The sequence below is a fragment of the Dermacentor albipictus genome, chromosome 3 (assembly GCF_038994185.2).
Source record: "Dermacentor albipictus isolate Rhodes 1998 colony chromosome 3, USDA_Dalb.pri_finalv2, whole genome shotgun sequence".
In the NCBI taxonomy this organism is placed as follows: Eukaryota; Metazoa; Arthropoda; class Arachnida; order Ixodida; family Ixodidae; genus Dermacentor; species Dermacentor albipictus.
The window spans coordinates 146,102,117-146,115,983 of record NC_091823.1 but is presented as its reverse complement, the minus strand read 5'-3'; the positions used below and the strand labels follow the sequence as shown (position 1 = coordinate 146,115,983).

Sequence of the window (13,867 nt, the reverse complement as noted above, 5' to 3'; positions counted from 1 at the left end):
ACCCTCTTTTTAAGAAGAAAGGATCACCTCCGGCGCTGCACACGTGCTCTCGTACCTCCGTGTGCGGTAACTCTCCCCCGGTGGTCTTACCCGTGAGAGGAGGCTGTGCTTCAGAGGATCCGCGTCGGGGTTTCCCTCACTCCTGTCATGACTCGGAAGTGGACGCGCTTTCACCAGTTATATCCACGCCCTAGGCGTCCAGTCTGCAAGTCACGCAGTGCCGAAGCCGACATGCCCCACATGCTGTGAGTTTGCCCTGCCTTGAAACTGACCATGCTCCGGCACCTCGCAGCAGCGGGACTTTCGCCGCATAATCCTAACTACTGCACTGCTGGGACGCAGGGTCCGCATTATCGATCCCCCCTGAACTTCAATAGATCCACAAATCTTTTTTTATTCATTTACTCATAATTTTATTCATTATTCATTCGCCCGCACCCTATAACCCTGTATGTCCTGAGGCATTAACCCTCACATAAAAAAACTATCACCGCTTCGCTCTTCGACCATCTTCACGAAGTGGAAGGGGCGGTGACGTTTACTTATGTCCTATTGCACTAAATTGCTTCAGCGATCTCCTTTTAACCGGGGCTATTGGACTACATGCAGGCCCTCGCAATACTGCCAACAGTACTTGTCCTGGAAGTAACCTGAGCCCCAATCAAACGAATGTCGCAGGAACAGGTTATCTGAATGCTGATTGCTCTGCAGATAGCGTCATACTTTACATGCTGATATATTTGCGAGGCTAATTGCTGACCAGGAACAAATGACTTTTGATATTAAGTTACTCGGACAGCCTGTTAATTCGCCTCTCGAGGCGCTGGAATCTTGTGTGAATGCCATTGAACCTGCTCTGTCAGTAAAGCGTTGTGGGCAAATGGGAAATTGAAAGTGTACTTTGACTGAGAAAGTTAACACTACCGTCTGAAGCATAAATGCTAAAGACAGCAGTTTCAGGATCACTTTACTGACACAGTTGGTTAGCTCGTTTTGAGCGTTGACTATTTCGAAAATAGTCGCGTAGAAATAAAGTGGTCTGGTATGGATTACCTGAAGTACAAGACTAAAACGACGGCGTACTACTTTCGAGTGTATCCTTGTGGTTATCGGATGTGCTTAAAATGCAGTTCGCTAGCATTGAAAGATTTCACTATATAATACTGCATTGACCATTTTGTTCCTGTTAAAACGCAGTAAACAATAACTTGGATAAAGTATGGATGATAAGATATACTTTACTCTTGTGGCGACTTGTCAATCACTACGGCGCTCAGAGCTGAGTTGTGATCCCGCTAAATCAGCAATGTTCAACGAAGTTAAGGAGGAACTCCGAGCTAAACTTTAATCGGCCAAGGACTTCCATTTCAGAGTAACACTGCCTCGGCTTTTTAACAGCAATTCCAAAAAAATTGGCTATCCATTATACCTTGTCCAACTGATAATACCACTTTAGGTATTATAGGTGTTACCTGCTGAACTAATGCACGTCCTGTGTTCATTAACTTCCTGGATTTGAATGAGAAAATACAGGTACTCAGGAATTCAAGCACAAAGACACTTGCTACAGCATTCGGCAGGATTTTTCTAACCGAATATGTAAGCATCTATGGGATGGTACCACATGCTTTCGTTACAATGGGCCTTCTGTAAGGATACGCTTTGATAATAGGTTCGTCGATAACGTATGCTATAACTGGCATAAATACACCAATGAACTTGTCGAAGCATTCAACTGCATGTCAGGCGCTGCCGCACACAATCCCGCCCATAAAACTAGATGAAATTATCTTACTACAAGTTCTGAACCTATAGTTCTGAAAGTCAATGCCACGAGCTTGCTTAACAAATTTAGTCACTTTTTCACACTCATTACTTGTCACGATGCTTGTATTATAGGCGTCACAGGGACGTGGCTACACGGTGATATATATGATGAAATAGCACCACCTGATGTCAACTTTGTTAGAGTTGACTGGCAACACGGCCGAGGAGGTAGGTGCAGTCCTTTTCCTGAAATGTGACCATTATGTAATCCAAGCTCTGATCAAATTAGGGTCTGCTTGGCGTAACGTATACCTTGAAAATAGATCAGTAATAATTGGCATCCTATATTGCTGCCCCGTTCACCTCATGGCGGCTTATCTAGTCTGAATATGTTTTCGCACGAGTGCAACATCCTATCTTCACACATACTGCTTATGGGGCATTTTAATGCTCCAGATTTATCAATGGTCGTCATTAGCCCTGCCTCGTCATGAGTTTCGCTCATCGAAGGAGTTTTCGGGAGCTGTCACAGTCGACTGGTCTTAAACAAGAGCCAGCCCACCAGAAGTGAAGACCTTCTAGATCTAGACTTTCTCAGCCAACGCCTCGTGGATGGCAGTTTTGAATGCGCAGTGACTAAAGATATTTGCCATTTCGGGTAGTTGCAGGTTGTATTGCTGTGCTGGCAAAAAAGCCACACATTTTGCACTCCTCGATTCCAAACGTTTAATATTGTTTCCATTATTGAAACCCTGAGTGAAAATGTCAATAACAGTTTCAATGAGTGTCGGTGATGATGTTAATCATTTAGTTTCTGTTTTCGAAAACCTTATTCCCTCACACATTCACCGTTTTGTCGCTCTTAAAACGCAGTAAACAAACACTTAGCTGAAACATGGCTGACGAGAGGTGCTTTGCACTTTTCACGATGTGTCACGAGACCAAGTCGCTCAAAGCTGAGTAGTGATCCGGCTAAAACTGTAATGTTTAACGAAGTGAAGCAGGAACTTCGAGGTAAACTCAAAGCTGGCAAAGATTTATATTTCATAGTTATATTTCCTCAACTTCTAAAAACCAATTTCCAAGAAATTTTTGCACTCTATCTTGCCTTGCGCAAATTATATTACTACTTTTGTAATTATTAGGAAGCCTTCTAGTAACTCCAATAAAATCGCATCTGCCTTCAACTATTTTCAATTCGTTTCGATTTAAGACCACCTGAAACTCCCTGCTTTTCAATATTATATAGCTTCAAAAATTAGTGACCTCTCTGTATTACTGTAAACTCGACAGTAAAAGGTCCTGTGGACATGGCGGCATTTGTAATGCTTTCATTGTTATTTACTTCCTTTGGTATAATAGTTATCTCACTGTTATGTTTAACAAATCATTAGCAACTGCCCTTGTTCCTTCTTCGTGGCGACGTGTTAAATGTCTAGCTTTTCACAAATCTGGCAATAAGATGATGACAACTAGCTACTGACCAATCTGCCTAACCTGTAATTCTGGCACACTACTCGAACATATAATTTACAAATATATCGTAGATTGCCTAGAATCCAATAACGTACTCATTGATTGCCAGCATGGTTTTCGTCGTGGTGTTTGCACCCGTAACTCATCTGGTTGAATTCATGCATGACATTGCGAAAGCACAAGACCATGGTGCACAGGTTGACGAAATTTTCATAGATCTGTCCAAAGTGTCCGACACTGTGGTTCAGCATAATCTACTAGTTAAACTCAGCCTCATCATAAATAATCCTAACTGCGTAGACTGGATTGCTAGTTTTCTGTCCGACTGTTCCCAATGTGTACGCTACAATACTTCTGACCCGCCTATTGATTATGTCTCCTCTGGCGCCCCGCAGGTGCAGTGCCCGGTCCAATTCCGTTGCTATTTTACATAACTGACTTGCCACAAAACATAATTAACATGCGTCTCTATGCTGATGATTGCATCCTCTACCGCAATTTTAACTCCCCTCAAGATGATACTGCTCTTAATTAGCATTCTTACACTTCTACTGATAGTGTAACACCTGGCAGATGAGTGTGAACTTCGCCAAAGCCGTTACATTCACATTCACTAGGCTGTTAACTCCTTCGTTTCTTTCGTACTTTGTCAATGACTCCTTTCTACCAAGAATACCCGAATATAAGTACCACGAACTCTTATTCACCCACAACATATCTTGGAGCAAGCCTGCTGAAGTAATATATACTAATTCATTGAAAATATCAGCCATTTCCAACGCTCCCTTCGTGTGACTCCTCAAGAAAGCAAACTGGTGGCATACAAAACCCTAATCCACCCTATCTTTGAATATGCATATATAGTTTGGAGCCCTTTCGATAAAAAAATGATATTAGCGCGATTGAGTCCGTACAAAAGAAATCTGTTCGTTTTATCTACTGTCGCTACGACAGGGATTTTTCACCTTCCTCTAACCTCACAGTGGAATACTCTCTACTCGTTTCGGCATCAGCCTGGGTGCGTGACACTCAACAGTCTGTGGCGCCCTCTCTTGACTAGTTCCAGTACGAGCGTAGGTGCAGTGGCGCCCTCTCCTGACTAGTATCGCTATCAGTTTAGGTGTTGTGGCGCCCTGTCCTGACTAGGTTCGGTATCAGCCTAGGTGCTGTGCCTGATGTGGCTCCTGACTGATGCTGTGGCTCTTGATTCGTTTCGGTATCAGCCTGGGTGCGTGACGCTCAAGATGCTGTGGCGCCCTCTCTTAACTAGTTTCGGTATCAGCCTTGGTGCGCGACACCCAACGGAATATTACGGACGACTTCCCGGGTTCTAAAGTACTCGGCACTTAAAATGTTGCACAAGAAAACTACATTTACAAATATTTACCAGAAACGCGAGTAGCCCAGGCGTAAGAACCGCCAAGACGACGAAGAGCAACCTCTACCTCTTATTCATCGGTGCCGGCTTAATGCTGCAGTCGTCTTCTCGCCCGCGGAAATTTATTTATTTATTTATTTACAAGTACCTTACAGCCTTCGAGACGGCTTTGTGCTAAGGGGAAAATACAGTAACACATTCGTATAGGAATAGCGGAGACAAAGCGGAAAATTATTACGATATTGCGCATACAGCATGAAGACTAATAACAAAAAAGAATAACATAACATACGAGCATTATAAATGTTTTTGCATGTATACAGTAATAGATACTGTAAGAAATGCAACAAATTAGAAGAACGCAAGACATGTTTCATTGTTGAAACGGCATACTGATTAATTATGAGATTGTGAAATGCCCTATGTATCAATTGGAAAGCGATGTTATTTGGGAGAGCGTTTCCTAAACGGACCGCACGGGGTAAAAGCTGAAAAATTGAAAGCGCGTGTGTTGCTGTAAATTCAAGTGTGGCTGAACTGATTGTTCAGCCGTTGTGACATCGAGGATCCTTTCTTCAGGTTGGATAAGGATAGGCGAACTATGTGAATGAATCTATAGAACAATAATAGAAGGGAAATATCGCGTTGAGTGGTTAGTGGATGCAACGAAAGTTCGACTTCTATTTGGGTTGCATTTGGCTGGTTACTATAACGTTTTCAAATGAAACGGCTCGCTCTATTCCGGATGTTCTCCAGGAGTTCGATAACGTATTTTGATGAAGTAACGATATACAAGAGGCGTACTCAATTTGCAGCCGTAGAAAAGTTATTTAAGCTAGTTTTCGTAGGGGTTAAGGCGCAGTTAGGTTGCGGCTCAGAAATCCTAATGGTCTGAAGGCGTTAGCTGAAATAAAGGTGATGCGATGGAGTGATAATATATATATATATATATATATATATATATATATATATATATATATATATATATATATATATATATATATATATATATATATATATATGACTTTTCTTAATTGGCCTCTAACACAGTTGACCACAACACTGAATATAAGTACTAAGGAGTGCTCCTTGCAGAAAGACTTTCATGGAATAATCGCGTCACCTAACTAACGCCTCCAGATCATTAGGATTTCAGCGCCGAAACTTAGGATCTGCACCTTCACCAGACCTATGTGCATACGTATATGCGGCGATACTACCCCACACACATACAACACATCTGCATACTGACGCAGGTGGCAACCTCTTTGCGGTGAAGATGCGTAAAGCCGGCTACAAGACGATGCTGGACCCTTTCCAGAAGCATTTCGGAACCCGCATGGGTGGCCTGCTCTTCCTGCCGGCGCTCTGTGGCGAGGTGTGCTGGTCAGCCGCCATCTTAGCCGCCTTGGGTGAGCGATAAATTGCGCGTTGGGTAACCTGGACGGTCGGGCGCATGCCGAGACGGAACTCTTACGTAGAGGGAACGGGAAGTCATATGACAACGTTCTAGCCTCATGTTTGCACACGTCGTAAGACTAGTGAATAATTAATAATGATTACGATGATAATTGCGTACAGTGTAATCTATTGGTAAAAAGGGACATGATCAGATCCCGTGTGGATGTTTCCCGTTAGCGTTGTACAATTGCACTCCTTTGCTGCAGATGCGTTGTGGCTGGCGCTGGCACCTTCCTACGCGGCTGTATAGTGCATTGGTGCTTATTCATCCAGAATTTGCATCTAGCTCCTGCAAAGTAACAATCACAAATTGTAGTTTTACCTTTAACAGTGAACCGCAGTCTACATGGTTACTCCGCACTATTGCAATTCTTAATGATATATTTTTAATGCTTTCTTTTTGAAACCGGTCGTTCGGCAGTTTCGTGTGCAGTGCCACGCTCAGTATCATTGGGATATTTGTCTGTTGAAGATAGTGCTGTTGATAATAAAACATTCGGGAGGAATCACGTTTCACATTCTTAACTGGGAGTGTCCAGAACACATTTCCGACATGTGTATTGTTACGGGGAGATTATAATTAACAAAACACTTTTAAACATACTGTTAGTATGACAGCACCCGCACAGGGTGTGCGCCAAGCCAGTGTCATGATCTTCACCATGACACAAATCGCCCGACACAGGACCCCCACAGCAAATGCAGCGTCCCGGTTCATTCTACGGTAGTTATCACGCAGTAGAGTACGTCTTGAGGCGGGAAACGTTTGCACTTTCAGCTGAATGGATTTCTATGGTTTTGACATGCTCAAACTACGATTTGTCTATGAGGCTATGAGGCTATGAGGCATTGTCTATCGGGGGACAATGTAATAATGTTTATTTATTTATTTATTTATTTATTCCTCAAATGCCCCTGGAGAGGGGTTTTACATGAGGGGTGTGCTGCTTCAAAGGAAAATGCGTTCGATGGCAGTCCTGAAGGCAGTCACACTGGAGTGGTCCGCTGCTTCTTCAGGCAGATCATTCCAGTCTCTCGCTGTACGTGGAAAAAACGAATGAAGATGGGATGATGTGCGCGCATGCGGGGGGTACACTAACTTTGAATGATTGGTCCGGGATGAATGGCGGTGAGCTGGTGATATGACGCTGTTACCAATCGGAGCATGATAAAACTTGTGATATAGAATGAGCCTGGACACTTGACGTCTCGCTTGTAGTCTAGGAAGATTCGCATTAGATTTTAGTGCTGTGACACTTGTATATGAAGAATAGTCATGGAAAATGAATCAGGCTGCGCGGTTTTGGACAGATTCAAGCATGTTAGAAAGATTAGCATGATGAGGGTCCCAAATTGAGCATGTGTATTCAAGTTTGGGCCTTACCACAGATTTGTAGGCAAGAGTTTTTACTGGAGGAGGGGCAAATTTCAGATGTCGCCGGAGGAAGCCTAAGCTGCGGTTAGCCTCGTTAGTTATTTTAGCAATGTGAGAGGACCATGAAAGATCTTGAGTTAAGATAAGCCCCAAGTATTTATAACAGGTCACAGATGATATTATTGAATTACCTAAGAGATATGAGGGTGCTACATAAGAGTGCCGACGATTGAAAGAGATTAATGAGGTTTTATTTACATTTAATGACATTAACCATGTCTTACACCATTTTTCAACCGTTTGTAAGTCATGCTGCAGGGCAAAGATATCTGTGCTATTGTTAATGGGTCGGTAAATAACACAGTCGTCCGCAAATAGGCGTATGTTAGAAGATATGTCATTAGGAAGGTCATTAATGTAGATTAAAAAGAGGATGGGGCCAAGAACAGAACCTTGAGGAACCCCAGAAAGTACAGGAGACAGCGGGGATGAAAAGTTATTTGCAAAAACGAACTGTTGTCGGCCGGTCAGAAAGCTGCGCAACCAATTATAAATTAAGGGATTGAGATTCAGGGCTGAAAGTTTCAAGAAAAGACGGTTGTGCGGTACCTTATCAAAAGCTTTCTCGAAGTCTAAAAACAATGAGTCTACGGGTACATTAAGGTCTAATTGGGAACTGATATTATTTATAAAGAGCGCAAGTTGAGTTTCGCAAGATAAATGCTTAAGAAATCCGTGCTGACTAGGATGAAAAAAGTTGTTAGAAATTAGAAGTATCATGATGTGGGAAAAGATCACATGCTCCATCAGTTTGGAACAAACGCTGGTAATGGAAATAGGCCGGTAGTCAAGACATGACGTTGAAGAAGCTTTTTTGGGGACTGGAATGATCTTACCTGTCTTCCAGTCCTGCGGCACCACTCCAGACGAGAGTGACTGTTGAAAAATGTGTGATAAGATGACACTAGTGACATATTTTGTATTCTTAAGCACTTTCGCGTTAATTCCGTCAATGCCAGCCGAAGAAGTTAGCTTCAAAGATTCTATTAGTCTGAAAATGCCATGAGGTTCAAACGTGATGGCAGGCATGGGAGGATATTGAGGATTAGGGAAATAAGGAAGATTGCCTTCAGCTTCTTTTGTAAAAACTGTACAGAATGTTGAATTAGGTGTTGTTGCAAGTTCGGTATCAGGTATAGGGACGCCATTTTGGTCAAGTATATTTATCGATTTCTTTGGGCATGGATTGACAACCTTCCAGAATGGACGAGGGTTATTACGTAGCATATCAGGAAGTGAGGTTGAAAAGAATGATCGCTTAGTTTTGTTAGCTTGTGACTGAAACATTTTGTCAATGCAGCGGTACTTTTCCCACGCGCGCGACATGTTAAATTGCTTGGCGATACGATAAAGCCTTTTCTTTCTATTGTTCAGGCGTTTTAATGTGTTATTAAACCAAGGGGATGAGGGCCGTTCAGTTACAGTGATGGTAGGAATATGGGCTTTCGTTAGTTCTTGCATTGTGGATTTAAACATTAACCAGTTATCTTCAACGGAACGACAAGTGAAAGTTTCAAGAAATGAGTAACTGAACTGAGTTAACTTTTCATTGAACGCGACATAATCCCCTCTGTCGTAGAGTGTTATGATCTTTCCTATTTTGGGGGTATTGGCCACTAAAGGACAGTTAACTTGCTCCTAATGGAAGGACTAGGACATTTGTGCATTTGGCCTCCGTCGAAATGAGAGCCCGCGTTTGAGTTTGCGACCGCGTAATCAGCAGCGCAGTACCATAGCCGCTATACCACTGCGGCGGGTGCAATTTCAGCTGCCGGTTCCGCAGATTCTGTGGAAGCCAGGAAGAAGAGTTCATATGTCACGTCCATGCCTTGCACAAGCAATTCGTGACACAGCAAATTGGTAAAATATGGTATCGCCCTGTGTTGCCTCCGTTTCGCCATAACAAAATCTTGTCAGCACTGCTTGCTGGATGCGGCTATGGATCAAGTCACCAGGCTAACCATAGCTGGTTATCCTGAACACATATTCAGGCTCACAGCGCAAAAACTGGCGAAATTGTTAAAAAGCAGAGAAAGAGCTAGCGATCGAAGTGACATTGGTCATCGCAAAAGGCCAGCACTTATTGCTTATATACATAGGCTGGCACATGGCCTAAACAACGTCGGGAATCGTTATGGTTTCAAGAGTTATTTCTATTTCCAAAGAAATTATCCACTCTGTGCCAGGCTGTGTAAGCACGAGCACAAGTGTCAGATTTAGTTGCGCACAATTCATGTAAAGCACAGACCTGAATTCGTGACTTGCCGCAATAATGTTGCGTACGAGATTACCTTCTCATGTGGCTCTTGTTACATCCGCCAAACGGGCAGGTGTATAAACAAAAGGTTGCAAGAACATTCTTTCAGAATGAAGAACGCTGGTCTATTACATTTGAGCACCCATTGCACAGCTTGCAGTTGCAAGCCCATTTTTGAACGCACAAGTGTAATCTGGACAAACAAAAATAAAAACTACCCGCCTCATTTGAGAAGCCAACCTAATCAAGAAGTGTGGTGACAGGTGCGTAATGGTACGCCCACACTAGCGACAAAAACGCGCGCGACACGCCGCACGCGGCAAGCGACCGCGCGGCAGACGCGTGCGGGCAAGTCCACAGTCGCGTTTTGCGGCACGCGGCAGCGGCCCGTGGAGTCCCGCGTTGTCTCGTTCCATTCGATACTTCTCGCGACAACGCGCTCTCCGTTCTGCCCATTTCGTCTTCCATCGGAAGTGTCTGTGTTTTTTTTTGCGCCACTGCCGGCCACGCTCAGGCATGTCGGATACGGACGAGGAGCTTCTGGTGACTGTGAACACTATAATACTTGTTTGTTCTTTACTTGTGCGACGCCGACGTGCCAGACAGCGGACGAGAAAGTTTTGGGTGCGGTACAGGGACACTGAGGGCCAGGCGCGCACTCTGCTTCCCCACCTTCACCAATTACTCACCTGTCATGCCAAACTGCTGTCCATAATGTTCCAGCGGTTGGCGCGCAGCTCCTTGTCCGACGCTCGATTTATCATAGAGGTACGCATATCCGCGAACGGTTTCCAAAAACGCCTCCATTGCGAGGCGAATTCTTCGTCGACGCCTCAGTGGCGGTGTAGTAAGGCTTAACAAAAACAGCCCCCTTGACTGGAAATGGCCTCTGAGATTTTACGGCGCGCGTGTCACTGTTCAGTCTCAGAGCCCATAGATTATGATTCTTTGCTTATGCGACAGGTGGCGCCACAACAGCGCGGCTCGTAAAGCGGCTCGCTTCTGATTGGTGGACGTTTCGCGTCAGCCGCGAAAAATGGGTCTCGCACCCATTCGCGCGTTTGCCGCGCGTTGCTGCCGCTTTTCGTGAATCTTGCCGCGCGCGACAGCACCGCTCGCCGCGCGCGTTGTGTCGCGCGCGTTTTTGTCGCTAGTGTAGACGTACCATAAGGCAGGCGTCACTCGCAATACACAAGGAAAACTATTTTTAGAAGCATCTAATCGGGCAGGTTCACGTTGAAGCTCGGCCTCCTCTTTATAGAATTTGTCGAGCGATCAAATACATTGATAATAGCTGCATGTGATGACCCTAATATGGGGCAAAGGTTCGTGTACTCAATGGTTCGGTTCGTTCTCTAAGGCGGAGCCTCCGAGAACCCAATCGAGGACAAAGCCGTTGGTTTGAACACACACACAAATACTTTTAATCAAACTAAAAAGAGGCATAAAGCAAATAGAAGGAAATAGAAAGCATGCCTAAAATAAACACTCAAGCAGACATTGCGGCAAGGAACACACATAGGGCTTGCATGAGGTTAACGAGTGCGCGAGTCCGGGTTGCAACGAGGGCAGTCTCGACGCTGCGACACGGCGACAAGGTGGCGAAAGGAGTGGCGCCGGTCTCACCATAGGTCGCGGCGTAAGCTGACCGACCGGGCGACCGGAGCGCGCCAGCTCTGGCTAGGCGAGGTAAAGCGCGCGGCTTGGTGGCACGAGCAGACGGCGGCGGCGTTCTGGCCGGGTAGATGGGCATAGAGCTCGGGCCCGTAGCCCAACTGCTCTCGTCTGGCCCTCGGGCGCAGAAGCTCGAACGCCGGCCTAAGGCAGCAAGCGGCACGACAGACGGGGTGGCGTTTTGGACGGGCAGCTGGCGTAGAACTCGGGCCCGTAGCCCGACTGTTCTCGTCCTGCGCACTGGCGCAGAAGCTCACCGGCGTTGAGGAAGTGACGGCACGCTCGGGTAGACGGGCGACGCACAGGAACAGGATGGCAGGAGGCCCCGGTCGGGTGAAGTCCTGGTGGGTTCGGGTCCGGAACCCGACGGCCCGTCTTGAACGCCCTCTCCGGTGGTTGACCTCCTCCTGCCGTCGCTTCCTGGGACTGTCCTGGCGTCTTCCCTGCGTCTCCTTGCGTGTCCCTTCCGTTCTGCCAGCGCACCACGCTTTTTCTTCTGGTCTCGCCGATTTCGCATTCTCGGATTGGCTGCCTGACGCCCCGTGGTCTTTTCTATTTGGTTGCTTTTCTTCTCTTTGTTGTTTTTCATGCGCTGCGCGTTCTCGCGCCGGACGCTTTTCGGCGTCGTTGTCTTCGTTCTTCCACCTCGGCGCGCGTGCACTCAGCGTCGTCTGCTCCTGACCGTCCCGATCACCGCACCATGTCGCGCACCACACATCTCACTGAATTACCACTGCCAAAAAATGCTACAAATGAATTATTGAACGCTACGCACTCTCAAGACAAGTAAAATATGTATTTTTTCATAAACGAATATACAAGCATGTCTCAAAATATTGTGCCCGAAATAGCTGATATCAATGCTTCCATGTTTTCTGCCTTTTTAATAGGTAAAGGACGTATCACACGAAATTTGGAACTATATCAGTTGGGAACCAACAAAGCAGTGCATGCCACTTATATGAAAATGCAAGGCCATGTATTGAGCAAGTTGAGGGCAAATATTGTAGTGCAGCTTTGCTAACCTCCCTGTCTTTCTCTCATTTGCATTTCTCTCTCTGTCATTGAAGAACCTTGTTTACATTTTTCGTACATAAGCAACAACCATGAAAAATCTCAATGACGCTATCCTTTGTTACAATATATTGCGCAGGAGTAACTGGCACCGGTCGTGTATTGTGAGAAATTGCACCGAAATTATAGTGGCGACAGGAAGCACTTATAAAAAAGCAGGAGTTCTGCAAAATCTACGAGGGCGATACAAATGAAAGTGAGCCACTACGAATATAATACAGATGGGGTACTTTATTCAAAGGTAGTCTCCATGAGTTTTTAGGCACTTGTCCCACTGACTAACCTGTCACGTGATTCCCGTATGATAAAAACGCCTTGGGTCGCTGTTTCAAAAAATTTACAACTCACTTTTTCACGTCATCGTCCGACACGAATCTAGTTCCTTTGACCTGCTTTTTTTTTTCAAATGCACCAAAATGTGGAAGTTGCAAGGTGACAGGTCTGGGCTGTATCGAGGGCGTTGCAGCGTTTTTCATTTGAACCTTGCCAGTTTTGTATTAAACAAATCACCAAAGGGGGGACGGGCATTGTCGTGGATCAAGATGACCCCATTCCTCAATTCTCGATGTCATTTGTTTTTTATTGCGGCATGCAGCCGATCCGACGTTTCGCAATATCGTGAGCGATTAATAGACTCTTCAGGTTTAGGAAATTTGATCAATAATGGCCCCTGACGATAAAAAAAAAGTCAACAACACATTTCCGGCAGAAATGACTGCCTTTGCTTTCCTTGCGGTGGTGAATTCAAATGTTTCCACTGTAAGTTTTGTCGTCCTGCTTCAGGCTAGTAGTAGCGGCACCATGTTTTGTCCCCGGTCACAATTGCAGACAAAAAAGTCGTCACCTTCATTGTTATGCCGGATTAGATGAGTCAAGGCAGGGCCAAACCTGTCGTTCTTGTGGCGGTGGTTCAAAGTGCTGGCCGTCCATCGCGCACAGAAGAGCCGATAACGGAGATGTTCATGAATTATGGCGTGACCCGAACTTATCCTCCGTTCTTGTCTAGTCAGCCTTTGCAGTTCTGCTGGGCGTGAAAGCACGGTGGCTATGGCCCGGTCTCGGATCGTCTTTGCAAGTTTCACGTCTTTCTTTGAACCGTTTGTTACAATGGTTCACAGTGGCCAATTAAATGCAATGTTCAACGTACACGGCAGCCATACAGCGACTAATTTCTTTATGGGAAAGATCTTCAGCTGTCAAAATCTTCACGACACAATGCTGTTCAATTTTTTGAAAGTCTAATACGTCCCGCAGCCATGTTCAACCCACGGTATGAGAGCATTACAGACCCTTTATCCTCACACCTGCGTGTCACTTTTGTGAATGAGAGATGCCTCAGTGCTTC

At 45.2% G+C, this 13,867-nt stretch overlaps 1 protein-coding gene across 1 annotated transcript in view; it reads left to right on the top strand.

The window, feature by feature from the left end:
* The first annotated feature begins 5,893 nt into the window (after positions 1 to 5,893).
* The window catches only part of LOC135896665 (NLR family CARD domain-containing protein 3-like), a 117,613-nt gene continuing 109,639 nt past the window's right edge, over positions 5,894 to 13,867 (top strand). Inside the window, exon 1 of the mRNA XM_070536133.1 lies at positions 5,894 to 6,033. The gene's annotated coding sequence lies outside the window, so the exon portion shown is untranslated. The remainder of the gene's footprint in view (positions 6,034 to 13,867) is intronic.